The sequence below is a fragment of the Engraulis encrasicolus genome, chromosome 24, assembly GCF_034702125.1.
Source record: "Engraulis encrasicolus isolate BLACKSEA-1 chromosome 24, IST_EnEncr_1.0, whole genome shotgun sequence".
Lineage (NCBI taxonomy): Eukaryota > Metazoa > Chordata > Actinopteri > Clupeiformes > Engraulidae > Engraulis > Engraulis encrasicolus.
Genome location: NC_085880.1, coordinates 10,484,974 through 10,497,176, shown reverse-complemented (window position 1 = coordinate 10,497,176; position 12,203 = coordinate 10,484,974). Strand labels below are relative to the sequence as shown.

The following is a 12,203-nucleotide window of genomic DNA, read 5'->3' as shown; positions in this document are numbered from 1 at the left end:
GTAAAAATGCAATAAAAATGTGACTACACCCCTTCACATTTTTAAAGCATCACGGCGGAGGATATATATATGTTTTTAAATACATCCTAATGGAGCACAATAGGCTCTAAATAGGCTTTTTTGTATTTATTATTAAGGTACACTGAAAAAAAAATTTCCGTAAAAAAACGGATAAAGTCCTGGCAATTTATTACCGGGGACATATCCGTTATGTGACGGACAGTTCCGTTTATTCTACAACGGAGAATTCCGTAATTTTACAGCAACTTCACCGTTCTTTCACATGCACTTCCGTTCATAATAAAAAAGGAGAATTCCGTAGATTTACACTAAATTCTCCGTTCATTCACATGCTCTTCCGTACATCATAAAAAAGGAGAATTCCGTAGATTTACAGTACATTTTCTGTTCATTTACATGTACTTCCGTTCATTATAAAAAGGAGGATTCCGTAGATTTACAATAAATTCTGTTTATTCAGTATTTCAGCAAGTATTCATTATAACTCATACAGTCTTTCCTTAACACTCTGAGGTCTACGGGGTCACCGGTGACCCCATCTGTCAGTTCTACAAAAACATCTGTAACTGTGAGTTGTCATTCAAGCATAAAAGTGACAGCATTAAAAACCTTGAAACTTCTAGTTTTCAAATATATACTGACATTTATCACATGGAAAGTGACAGGGGGGTTTACTTTTATCTAGCAAACACTTTTGTTTACAGGGTTCAATCTTCAAAAGTCTTGACTACATATATTTAGCGTGTGTTTTCTTGCACTGTTAAAAGACCTATACAACGTTTTTTTTTTGTACAGTTGTGATCACACTCAATTAAAAAAAAAGTATTACATTAACTTTACTGTCATATTCTTTTTTGTTAGGCTTTTCAGAAGAGGGGGAGATAACAAATGTTATCTTTTTCAAGAATAATTAACACCACTGCCAATTTCATGAAGTATTGATTATGACTCGTACACTATCATCTCTTAACAACATTACCGGTGTATAACAAAACCAGAAAGTCTTGAAATTCGAAGTAGTGTTGTATATTCTTGAAAATAACATTGTTATGAAATAGGTTCCAACATATTGAAAGAAAAGACATTGTACCTTGGGTTAAGAGACAGTTCATCAGAATGAAAACTCTGCATTACATCAATGGGTCTTACATCTGCCACATCATATCATTTCACAATCGTCCAGTTTTACAACATATATATTTTTTTAAATATGATGGTAACACTTAATTTTAACATTACATCGCTTAGCACTAATACATACAATGTTAACCCATTGATGCCTAAAGCACTTGCAGAAAAGGGTGCTGATGCCATACAAAACTCCAGGCGCCAGGGCCAATGCAACATCCAGCATCAATGGGTTAATGCCTGTATAAGTAACTTGTAAGGCATGTACTAAGCGAAATCAAACATTTGTTAGGTCCTTATTGAGGTTATATTAGGTAATAAATCCCTAATTGTGCATGAACAAGTAATTTGCGAATACATGCCTAACATATATTTGATCTTGCTTAGTGCATGCCTTACAAGTTACTTAGAGCATACAGGCATTAACACTGTATGTATTAGAGCTAATAGATGTAATGCTAAAATAAAGTGTTGCCAAAATGATAATCAAAATAATTCTCTGTAATAATCCTAACAAGCATGAACACAGATAAATTGTCATTAAGTGGTAAATTATGGAGAATCTGTCCTTGAGAAGGAACACAAAATGCTCTTTCTTCAGGTGTTACTTGAAGCTGCATAGGTTGTCTGAATGTCAGTGGATTCAAAAGAGTCATTGAAAGATACACCCATTTCTGTTGTTGTGGACTGGTGGTGTCTACGTAGTAAGTCCTTGTACACTTGAACAGCCATCTTGGCTGCAAATTATCGTCATGCCCTGTGCATCTGACAAAGCGTGTACTTGACAAAGATGCCAAACTACTTTCTTGATGTCTGTAGTAACTATTTACATTTTGGGCATAAACACATGTTGAGTGATCACTGGGTTGCTGGGAAGCTTTGAGAGAAGTTCTAGTACCTTTGGTCGTTTGTTGGTTGAGATGGAACGTCATAAACATATTCAAAGAAGGTGAAAACAGAGCTGAGCTGTGCTGGATATGACAAGTTGCAGACCCAGTTGAACAACTTGTCAATTGTGCAAGTCAGGCCGTCTGCAACGGGAATGGTCACGCGGTCATTCCTGGCGGTGATGACAGACTCTTCAGATTCCCAATGCAGACCACTAGTGGTTGGGTTGTGGATTCCATCTCAGTGTCAGTAGTGCAGTGAAGAGGGATGTGAAGTTGGTTCCAGACTGAGAAGTAGAAGAGGAGGAAGAAGAAAAAGGACGAGAGAGAGAGAGAGAAAGAGAGACAGACAGAGAGAGAGAGAGAGAGAGAGAGAGAGAGAGAGAGAGACAGAGAGAGAGAGAGAGAGAGAGAGAGAGAGACATCATCAATAATACTTAATAGCAAGTGTTACTTAACTGATTGAAAGGTATGAGCATACCAGTCAAACTAAGTATAGCCGAATCAACTACAGGTATACATACATTGATATCATGACATCTTCTTAGATCTTCATTAAACTGAGTGAATTTAATTTAATTCATTTTTAATTTCATTATTTATATATACATATGAAGAGTTTATTTGCAAAACGGTGTATCTACCATTTTTTGCATTTTATTATTGAAAATGGCTGTCCAGAGGTCCTATCACCTACAGTATGTGTGAATTCTTGCCATTCAAATATTTTGAGAATATACTTTTTCAACTTATATGAAATTCATTTTGCAATGCAATGCAGTGGAATGCCCAATACAAAATTGTTAATTTCCCAACATTCTACAAAATGGAGATACACCGTTTTGCAAATAAACTCTTCATATATATGACCGGTATACGTATGAACTTATACAGTATAATATCAAGAAGGAGCCAAGACTGACTTGCACCAACACAGACCCACACGCAAACACACACACACACACACACACACACACACTCCTACCAATGATGTCAGCGATGCAGAGTCCTAGCTGGCCAATAGTGTGTGAGGTGTTAAGTTCCGCCTGTCCGTGCAGCAGCAGCAGGTTGGAGGGCGGGACCTTTAGCTTGACTGACAGCTCTTCCACTGCATGCTTCAGAAGCCCTGTCTGCAACACACATACACATAAATATTACTTACACACACATCAGCTGTATAGGGTTCTCTACTTTCCATGGCTTCCCCCAACTATAAAACAGAATTATAATACTTCCTGTAAAAAGTCTTTGACTAGGCAAAGCGCTATACAAAACAGATGTCCTGCTCTGTGTGTGTGTGTGTGTGTGTGTGTGTGTGTGTGTGTGTGTGTGTGTGTGTGTACCTGTGCTAGTTGTATTTGGTGTATGTCTGGTCTGTGGCGTATCTTTAAGTTTACCAGTCGTGCCGGTGTGTTCTGCTGATGCTGCTGCGAGCGTTTTCATTGGCTGGTTTTCCTGCGAGGGCGTGGCCTGCATATGATGGCGATGTCTGCATCGTCAGACTCCTCTCCTTCATCCTCCTCCTTTAATTGGCTAGCTGCCGCAGCAATCCCGGCCCCTCTGGTGATGGACGCAGCATCCAGCCTCTTGTTAATCTCCCTGTCACACACACACACAATGTAAGGAAAGTTGACAAGACACTGTAGAGATAGTGTCAGTGCGTGGCGTGCACACAAGTGTGTGTGTTGTGTACTCACGCTAGTTTGTGGTTGGGCCGCCGCCGTGCCTTGAGTGGTGTGGAGGGGGAGGGGGAGGGGGGCGGAACGCCTCAGCACAGTCCTAACACCAACACATACACACACACAACACACATGATGGATATGGTAAGCATACAGCAATAAATTGGAAAAATATTGTAGGGGCTACTGTGTTGACTCATGGTCTGTGTGTGTGTGTGTGTGTGTGTGTGTGTGTGTGTGTGTGTGTGTGTGTGTGTGTGTGTGTGTGTGTGTGTGTGTGTGTGTACTCACATTGTGTTTTGCATGGTTTGGTCACCTGGTCCGAGTCATCTGAGAGTTCGGTACACTGCTTCCCTCACCATCGCTGTCAGAAATCTGTCAAACACACAATATACAGTCTAAAGTTCGCCGTCCGTGTTAGCTGTAACTTATCCAAATACTGCTACTTTATACAGCAGGCACATATTTACTGACCAAGTTGCTCTCTATGACAAAAGTGCTATGGGCTACTGTGACAGGTAAACAAGAAACAACAGGTTAACAACACTTGCCGTTAATTAGTTCTCTACAACTACAAACCGCTGCTGTTCCATTCCGTTTGGGATCCATATCTCCAAACTATAGTTCTCTTGAACTTAACTGCATTGAAAGCCGTGAAAGTGAAAGCCCATTGGGAAACTCCAACTCCCATTGTCATTGTGACACAGCACTCCACAGCACACAAGTGAACACTGCACACTGCACACAACGAAATTGAATTTATGCCTCACCCGTGCAAGGGGGCAGCCCTCAGTGGCGCCCCATGGGGAGCAGTGCGGTGGGACGGTACCATGCTCAGGGTACCTCAGTCATGGAGGAGGATGGGGGAGAGCACTGGTTGATTACTCCCCCCACCAATCTGGCGGGTCGGGATTCGAACCGGCAACCTCTGGGATGCAAGTCTGACGCCCGAACCGCTCACCCATGACTGCCCTATTGTTATAAGAATATGGCTATGACAGCCTTAAATAGTAGGTTAAAATATGGTCATTTACATTTTGGTGACAACAAGGACATAACTCTGTATAGCAATGAGGTCCTAACAGAGGCTCTGCATGAAAGTGTTTTTAAAGATTAAAAGACGTTTTAAAAGTGACTATCTTTTGAAACATACCTGCACAAAATCAACCAGAAAAGACATCTCAGATTTTACACTGCAGCGGCTTCGGAGGTAGAAGATGTGTGAGAACTGTGTAGCACTTTTCATCTGAAAATGAGAGCAGAAAATTGTACAGCAGTACTTAAATTTCACATTTACCAAAGTCTCTGTGTTATAACAATAACATATAGTAACATATTTATCACAATTGCATACAATACAACAATAAGAAAAGTAATCAGGAAAAAAAATCTTTAAAAAAAAAAACAAGTGAAAGGAGGCAGAGGGCCTGTAAGTGGATGGCAATAAGACACATGATCACATAGATAATATGATACACATGGAAACACACACACACACACACACACACACACACACACACACACACACACACACACACACACACACACACACACACACACACACACACACACACACACACACACTTACCATCAGTCTGATCATCCAACTGTTCAATCAGAGTAGGAGCTTGGACAGATGTGGCCACAAGACCTGGGCCCTGATTAAGAGAGAAGAGAGAGAGGGGGAGAGCACGTTAGTTCCCAGTGCATTGAAGGTACTGCTGTTCAACTCTACCACCTAAAACTCAAACTTCTTTTCAAACGCCATGGTATCGTCACCAATTACCATTGCCTACAAAATCTCGTGCGTGGCCGTTTTATCCCTCGAACAGAGCGTGCATCTCGCATGTCGCACCCTCCATCTGAAACAACTGCCAGTATTTTCCTATCACCGTCATACGAGGTCTACCGAGACAAAACACGACAGTGTTGACCAGTTGCCCAGATCTAACATATTCAACTACATACTGAAACGGTGAAAACCACGACACTTACACAGAACTACGGTTCAAAGTTTGTCTATTGACATCGAGCCAACACAAAACAGTGGGACACTGCTAGTCCGGGAGCCGTGGGGTTGAACCCAGATTTCTTTGATAAAGTTTTTTTTTTTGCTTTATCTGATAGATTTTAGGCAAGTCTTCAAGATTTCAGACGATGCCCGGTGATATCCCTTGAGCATTTCCAGATTTTGATCCTTTATTGTCCCATAAATGCAAATTATGACAAAAAACTAAAGTCACCTAATATTACTGTGAATAATGTTACAAAATGTACCAAATTGCTTATATTACCTGAAAAACATTCACATTGGACTGCCTTAACACTGCCCTTATTGAAACAAACCCAATATGGGGTAATAATTAACCCTTTCATAAGAGCAATCCCACAAATAAGGCGAGACACTGTAGGTGAATAGGGTATTTTTTTAACTTGCAGATATCAATATGAAACTTTATCAGATGATTACTCGTATGAATTGGAGAAATAAATGTATTACAAGTTTTCTACATTTTATGTTTAAATATGCTAATTAGGCTATTATCTAATTAAATATGCACTAATTTGCATATATTTTGATGCAATGAATCTGACCACCTGAAAATGCCAGCTTCAAAATTCCTTTTTTATTTTGTTAATATCGTACATACAAGAATATTTACTGTGGTTAATTGTGGCTATCTCCTTTTGTTATCCAGGTAGATTCAAGCTTTAAGATTCAAGATTCAAGAGTTTATTGTCATTGTCAAAAAGGCAACGAAATTGTGTTTGGGGTACAATACTTAGTAGTAGCAGGTTTCCAAGTAAAGTGCAAAACGAGGTAAAAGTGACACCAGTGCTTGACCCCCCCAGCCCCCCCATCCCACTTAAAGTGCAGCAGAGATTAAGTGCATAATACGACACCCCCCCCCTCTCTCAAACATGCACGCACGCGCGCACGCACACACACACACACACACACACACACACACACACACACACACACACACACACACACACAGAATGTCCAAAGGATAGATGGATAACATTTGAGACAGGAATGTTCCTCAGCAGTCCTGCAAATTCAAAAGTCTAATGGCCTGGTGGTAAACGCTCTTGGCCAGTCTTTCGGTGCGGCTCTGAAGGGACAGAGAAAATACTGCTAATAACCTTAAAAAATGCGATTTCGGCCTATTTTTATGCATGTAGTTATATAAATCAGGTCATGAATGACAAATCAACAAATGCCTCAGTAAAAACATTCACAACATTGCTTAGAATAAGACTGTAAAGTATGGAACGGATTGTGCATTATGAGATCCTGCATAACATCACATCATGACAACATACATGACAACATCGCCGGTAGGTAGCCTACCACAAATAGCCAACATAAAAGAACCCCCCCCCCCTCCCCCCACAAAAAAAAAGAACAACAGAGTGTGGGGGTAACTGGTGAGCAGTTGTTGGCTGTTCCAAAAGATGAGTAAAGAAATGACATACAGTGCCATGAGAAAGTTTTGGCACCCTTTTCGAAAATCATTACATCGGTTTATTTCTCGTTGAACTTTTAAAGTAGCAACTTATGTTGTGGAAGAATTTTCATAGGTGTTATAGATAGAATTTTATGTGGATTTGAACAAAGATAGGCGTGTGCATAAATATGGGCACCCCAAAGAAGGTATACCATTGATATGAAATAGAGCTCACCTTTGCCGCACAAACTGGTTTTAATGACTTTGTAATCCCTTCAGTCACCAAGACAGACATGATTGGTCATTAAAATGTTATTTATCATACACAATTATAGACGAGGCTTGTCCTAAGTTCTGTCTTGGAGAGTGGAATATGGTGGGCTCTGAACAAACTGTAGTTTGTTGAAAAATAGTTAAAAGGGCATGGCTAAAGGGTGGTAAGAATTGTAACAGGCACACTACAGAACAACTCCATAGAATTACAAGACCATAGCTGCTGATAGTGCAGACTTAGACATGGGTCCTTCTACGTATACTTTTCACAAGGCAAAAGCTCATTGGATGGGTGACGAATAAAAAGGCTTTCCTGTGTATCCATCAGAAATAAGTTGTTAAACTTATGCAGAAAGCTTATCTGGACAAGCTAAAAGCAGTTTGGGAAACCATAGTGTGGTCAGATGAGACTGAGCTAGAGTTATTTGACCTTAACAATGGGAGGTGGACATGGCAAAAAATGCACCCATAAATTCTATGACCTCTGGTCTAAAGCACACCCTACTATAGGTCTGTGTGGATAGTATACACACTGTAAAACTTATTACAGTTAAGGGCCTCACTAATTCTATTCAAATAGCATATTTTTCAAAAACATGTTCAAGTGTCAGTTACAAAATTAGAGCTGAGCAGAGTTTGGACTTTCCGGCAGGAGAGTGTTGATCAAAATTCAGCAATGAGTTAATGCAAAGCAACAAGTACAATGTCTTGAAATGGTCATACCAATCTTGAGATAACACCATCATTGAAAAAGAATGAATTTATTTGAACCAGGATGTCTATAGAAGACAGATGAGTAATCTGACTGAATTAGAGGGGTTCTGGATAGAATAATTGGCAACTATTTAGTAGCACCAGGCAGTTGAAACTTGTCTTCTTGTATAGCCAGTATCCAAAGGCCATTAGATCAGCAAAGGTGAGCTCCACTTCATATTAATGGTATACCTTCTTTGGGGTGCCCATATTTATGCACACGCATATTTTTGTTTAAATCCACATAACATTCTTTCTATAACACCTATGAAAATTCTTCCACTGCTGAAATGTTTCTCTTTCCCTACAGTTTAACATATGTTAAAAGGAAGTTGCTACTTTAAAAGCTCAACGAGAAATAAACCGATGTAATGATCTTCCAAAAGGGTGCCCAAACTCTCATGGCACTGTACATCCAGTGTATCCAGACTGGTATTGAATGATCACTTAAATCCATAAAGCCATCAAATAAGATCTGTACATGCATTTAAATTTACACGGAAAGACCTATATACACTGCAACATACAGTACCGCACGCTCAGAGAGAGAGAGAGAGAGAGAGAGAGAGAGAGAGAGAGAGAGAGAGAGAGAGAGAGAGAGAGAGAGAGAGAGAGAGAGAGAGAGAGATCTAAACATAGGAAACAGATATACATTATATATACTGTTGAGTCAAAAAATTAAGTCAATCCAGTGTATCCTGACTGGTATTAAATGATCACTTGATTCCCATTCTTTTTTCCCCATACCACCAACCTTGTATGTGACATGCTGATACTGTCTGGAATGCCATAACATGCCGACACAAAGTTAGTGGCCTCACTGGAAAGTTGTTGGAATGGTGCCAGCACATTACCAATTCAATTGATGTCAAGTGATATCCAGCTTTTAGGGTCTTGATAACAGAGCCTTTACCAATACCAAAATAGGATGCCGCAGTGTCACACCCTGATATGGCATGGGCTGGTAAAAGGTCATTTACAATGTCATTTTGTGGATTTACATTTTTAATTTTATCTCTTTCCATGTTAATACGACCACCACTGAAATTATGTACTTTGTAGGCAAACAAATAATCAGCCAAAAATTATGTAATTATTACTTACAATTTTTATTTTGTGTTACAACAGCACAGGAAGAGTAAATAGCAATGTATGAAATGGTGAAATTCTGTGTTGAATCAGTAATCCTTTCTGGGTATGTCTAAGCTGACACCACCAATATTCGCCTAAATGTTACATATTTCTGCTTGACAAACAGCTAGTTATGTAATTGTCTAAAATTTATTTGGTACGACGACACTTTCTCCACTCTGATGTGGCAGGCCTACCACCCAGAATGCTCTAGGCCAGTGATTCTCAAACTTTCTCAGACCGAGGACCACTTTTTCCCACCAAAAATGTTCAGGGACCACCTGTCAACTGAATTACCAGTTGACAAGGGCCAATTCCACATCGCTAAATTTGATGCAGATCACTTTTTTGTTTACATTTACAAGCCTGTCTTATTATGGTGAACATATGATTTCAGACATGTTTGGCTTTGTAATAATGTTACAAATATAGCCTTCTGCTAGTGTGTCTTGGAAAAGTAGAAATCCCCTCGCGGACCACCTGAGCTCTGTCGCGGACCACCAGTGGTCCCCGGACCACACTTTGAGGATCACTGCTCTATGGTTAATCATAGTGCAGTTATGAAGCTGTCAAAAGCTTGTGGGCTATGGCTGCAGCGAAATCAACATGAAAGGGTTAATATCTGAAATTGGCACATCACCCACTCTTATCCTGATGGGTAAGTGTTGGACAACTACAAACAGCAAAACCAAACAACCCACTATGAGATATAAAGCCACGTTTGGCGAAATGTTGGCCTTTGTGTCTCCGACTTGGAAAATCAGGCTTTTTGGGTGAATGCCCCGCCCCCAAACATGCATGCCCCCACCCCCACTGATGTCCATACCTCACCACCTGTTCTTATACACATCCCACCATGTAAACAAACACAAAATAAGTATGGTATAGAGTATTTGGTCAGCATAACATGAATTGGGAGCCAAAGACTGTTGTAATCTATGGCTGCAGCACATCAAGCATAAAAGGCTCAATATCTGAAAATGCTCAAGGGATATCACCGGGCATCATCTGGAATCTTAATAGGTACACCTTAGGCAACCACAAACTGCAAAGAAAAAAACTTTATCAGACGAAACTGGGTTCGGCAGATATTTGGCTTTTGGCTGCCGGACTATGCTTGCTTACTCGTGCTATTCTTTATCACGTACGAGGGTGGTGGACGGTCTGATTTACATGATTTGACGCAGAACTGCTTAACTGAAGTTTAAAATGCTAGCTAGCCCCTGTCTTGCCCCCTCCGATACCTGTTACTAGCAGCATCCACTTATGCCCCACTACCGGTAGTAGCTCTACGTCAATCCATCTGTGGTGTTTCAGTATCCTTGCATAAATTCTGTCCGACTTTCTTTCTTTTTATGTTCGGAAAATAGTTTTCAACTTCACATCAGTAAAGTGCCGCCTGACTTATTTCACACCACCAGCTAATTATCAGTTACCCTATTAGCAACCAATGTTAGCAAACCATCCAATATCACATTTCAAACCTTTAATTCTCCCAACACAAAACGTTTTAACCATTAAGTTAGTCCACATGTGAATGAAAAGAAAATACATATAATTTATAGTGCAAGCGTTAAAGATCAATAGCTAACTGAGTACCAATAACTAGCTAAATCTGATTGTAGGCTAGCTTAATGTTCACAGAATCACGGAGGCTGTTCCAATGTTCGTACAGCAAAACTTGTGAAGCAGGGTTTGATTTTAACCATAAACTAACGCTAACACTCGTAATTGTTACGAAATTATACAAATAAAGCGAATTACTTACGCCAGCCTCTCTCGGTGTCTGAAGTCAAGTCGCCCGCATCTTGCATTTCCAACGGTAGAAAAGGCGGGCGGAAGTCTGCTTTCAAATGCCCACAGTCACGCGAGGGGACAGCCAAACGGCCGTTAGTTTCGACTCAGAAATGAACCTCTTAACTTCAGGTTTCACACATTCTGTGTAAATCTTACACAAAAATGACACATAATCTGTCAATATGCTGTCTACACACATCTCAATGTGTTATTTTTTGACACATCTGTTTAGGCATTGTATCCCACAGTGCATTGCGTTCTTCAAAATACGGGTAAAGCATCCGTAGAATGAGATAACGGAAAAATCCTTCATACGAATACGGTAGTTTGTACCGTTTAATTACGGACATTATTTACTGTGTAAGTTATATAGTCTTTCTTTAACATTTTCTGTTATTTATCTTTCTCAAGCACACTGAATGGCTTATAGGCCTATCCATGGTGTGATGTAAAATAACCTACAGGTGGGGTATTGTTAATTTACAAATTATTACTTCAGCTTATTTCAAACAAATGCACGTTGTTACTAACTAATTGTCAGTCAAAACCCAAATCAGCCCTGTTAAAGGCATTTCAACATCAGCAAAAAGCAAAAGAGCATGAACAGATGCACAAGTTCCAACTCTCTCTCTCTCTCTCTCTCTCTCTCTCTCTCTCTCTCTCCTCGACTGGAACAAGTTGCAATTCTGCGCACTTTAAAGTCCTTTATGAACGCCCATACATTGATTCTTATGAGTTGTGAGTCGCCATGCCTCTGTTTCCCCTGTAGCGCGCTCAACCGTTCACATTCTCCTGGTGTGACAGATTTAAATCCACAAATCTTATCTTCATGATTTGCTTGCGGACTGCCTACTCATATTGTTAGGTCTAAATAAACAAGAAATATAGCGAAAATCACAAAAAGAACAGACAACGAACGTCGGGGTAGGAGGCGAATTGAAATAATAGTGGAAACTCGGCGAGGTTTAAAATAACCTCAGAGCAAGTTTGTCGCAACGGCACCACTATTTCATGTTTGCACAAACACGCCTTCGTCGTGGATATTGGGTTGCTGCGCATGTTTCAAAATGAACATTTGC

General features: G+C 40.1%; 1 long non-coding RNA gene across 1 annotated transcript; it reads right to left on the bottom strand.

Annotated features, from left to right (window-relative positions):
* Nucleotides 1-452: 452 nt before the first annotated feature.
* Nucleotides 453-11,189, bottom strand: LOC134440775 (uncharacterized). The gene is made up of 8 exons (XR_010033027.1): nucleotides 11,096-11,189; nucleotides 5,304-5,373; nucleotides 4,869-4,961; nucleotides 4,007-4,090; nucleotides 3,734-3,815; nucleotides 3,434-3,635; nucleotides 3,022-3,166; nucleotides 453-2,323 (listed from the first exon to the last, which is right to left on the bottom strand). It is a non-coding gene; the product is annotated as an uncharacterized LOC134440775 (long non-coding RNA).
* Between the last annotated feature and the right edge of the window lie 1,014 nt (nucleotides 11,190-12,203).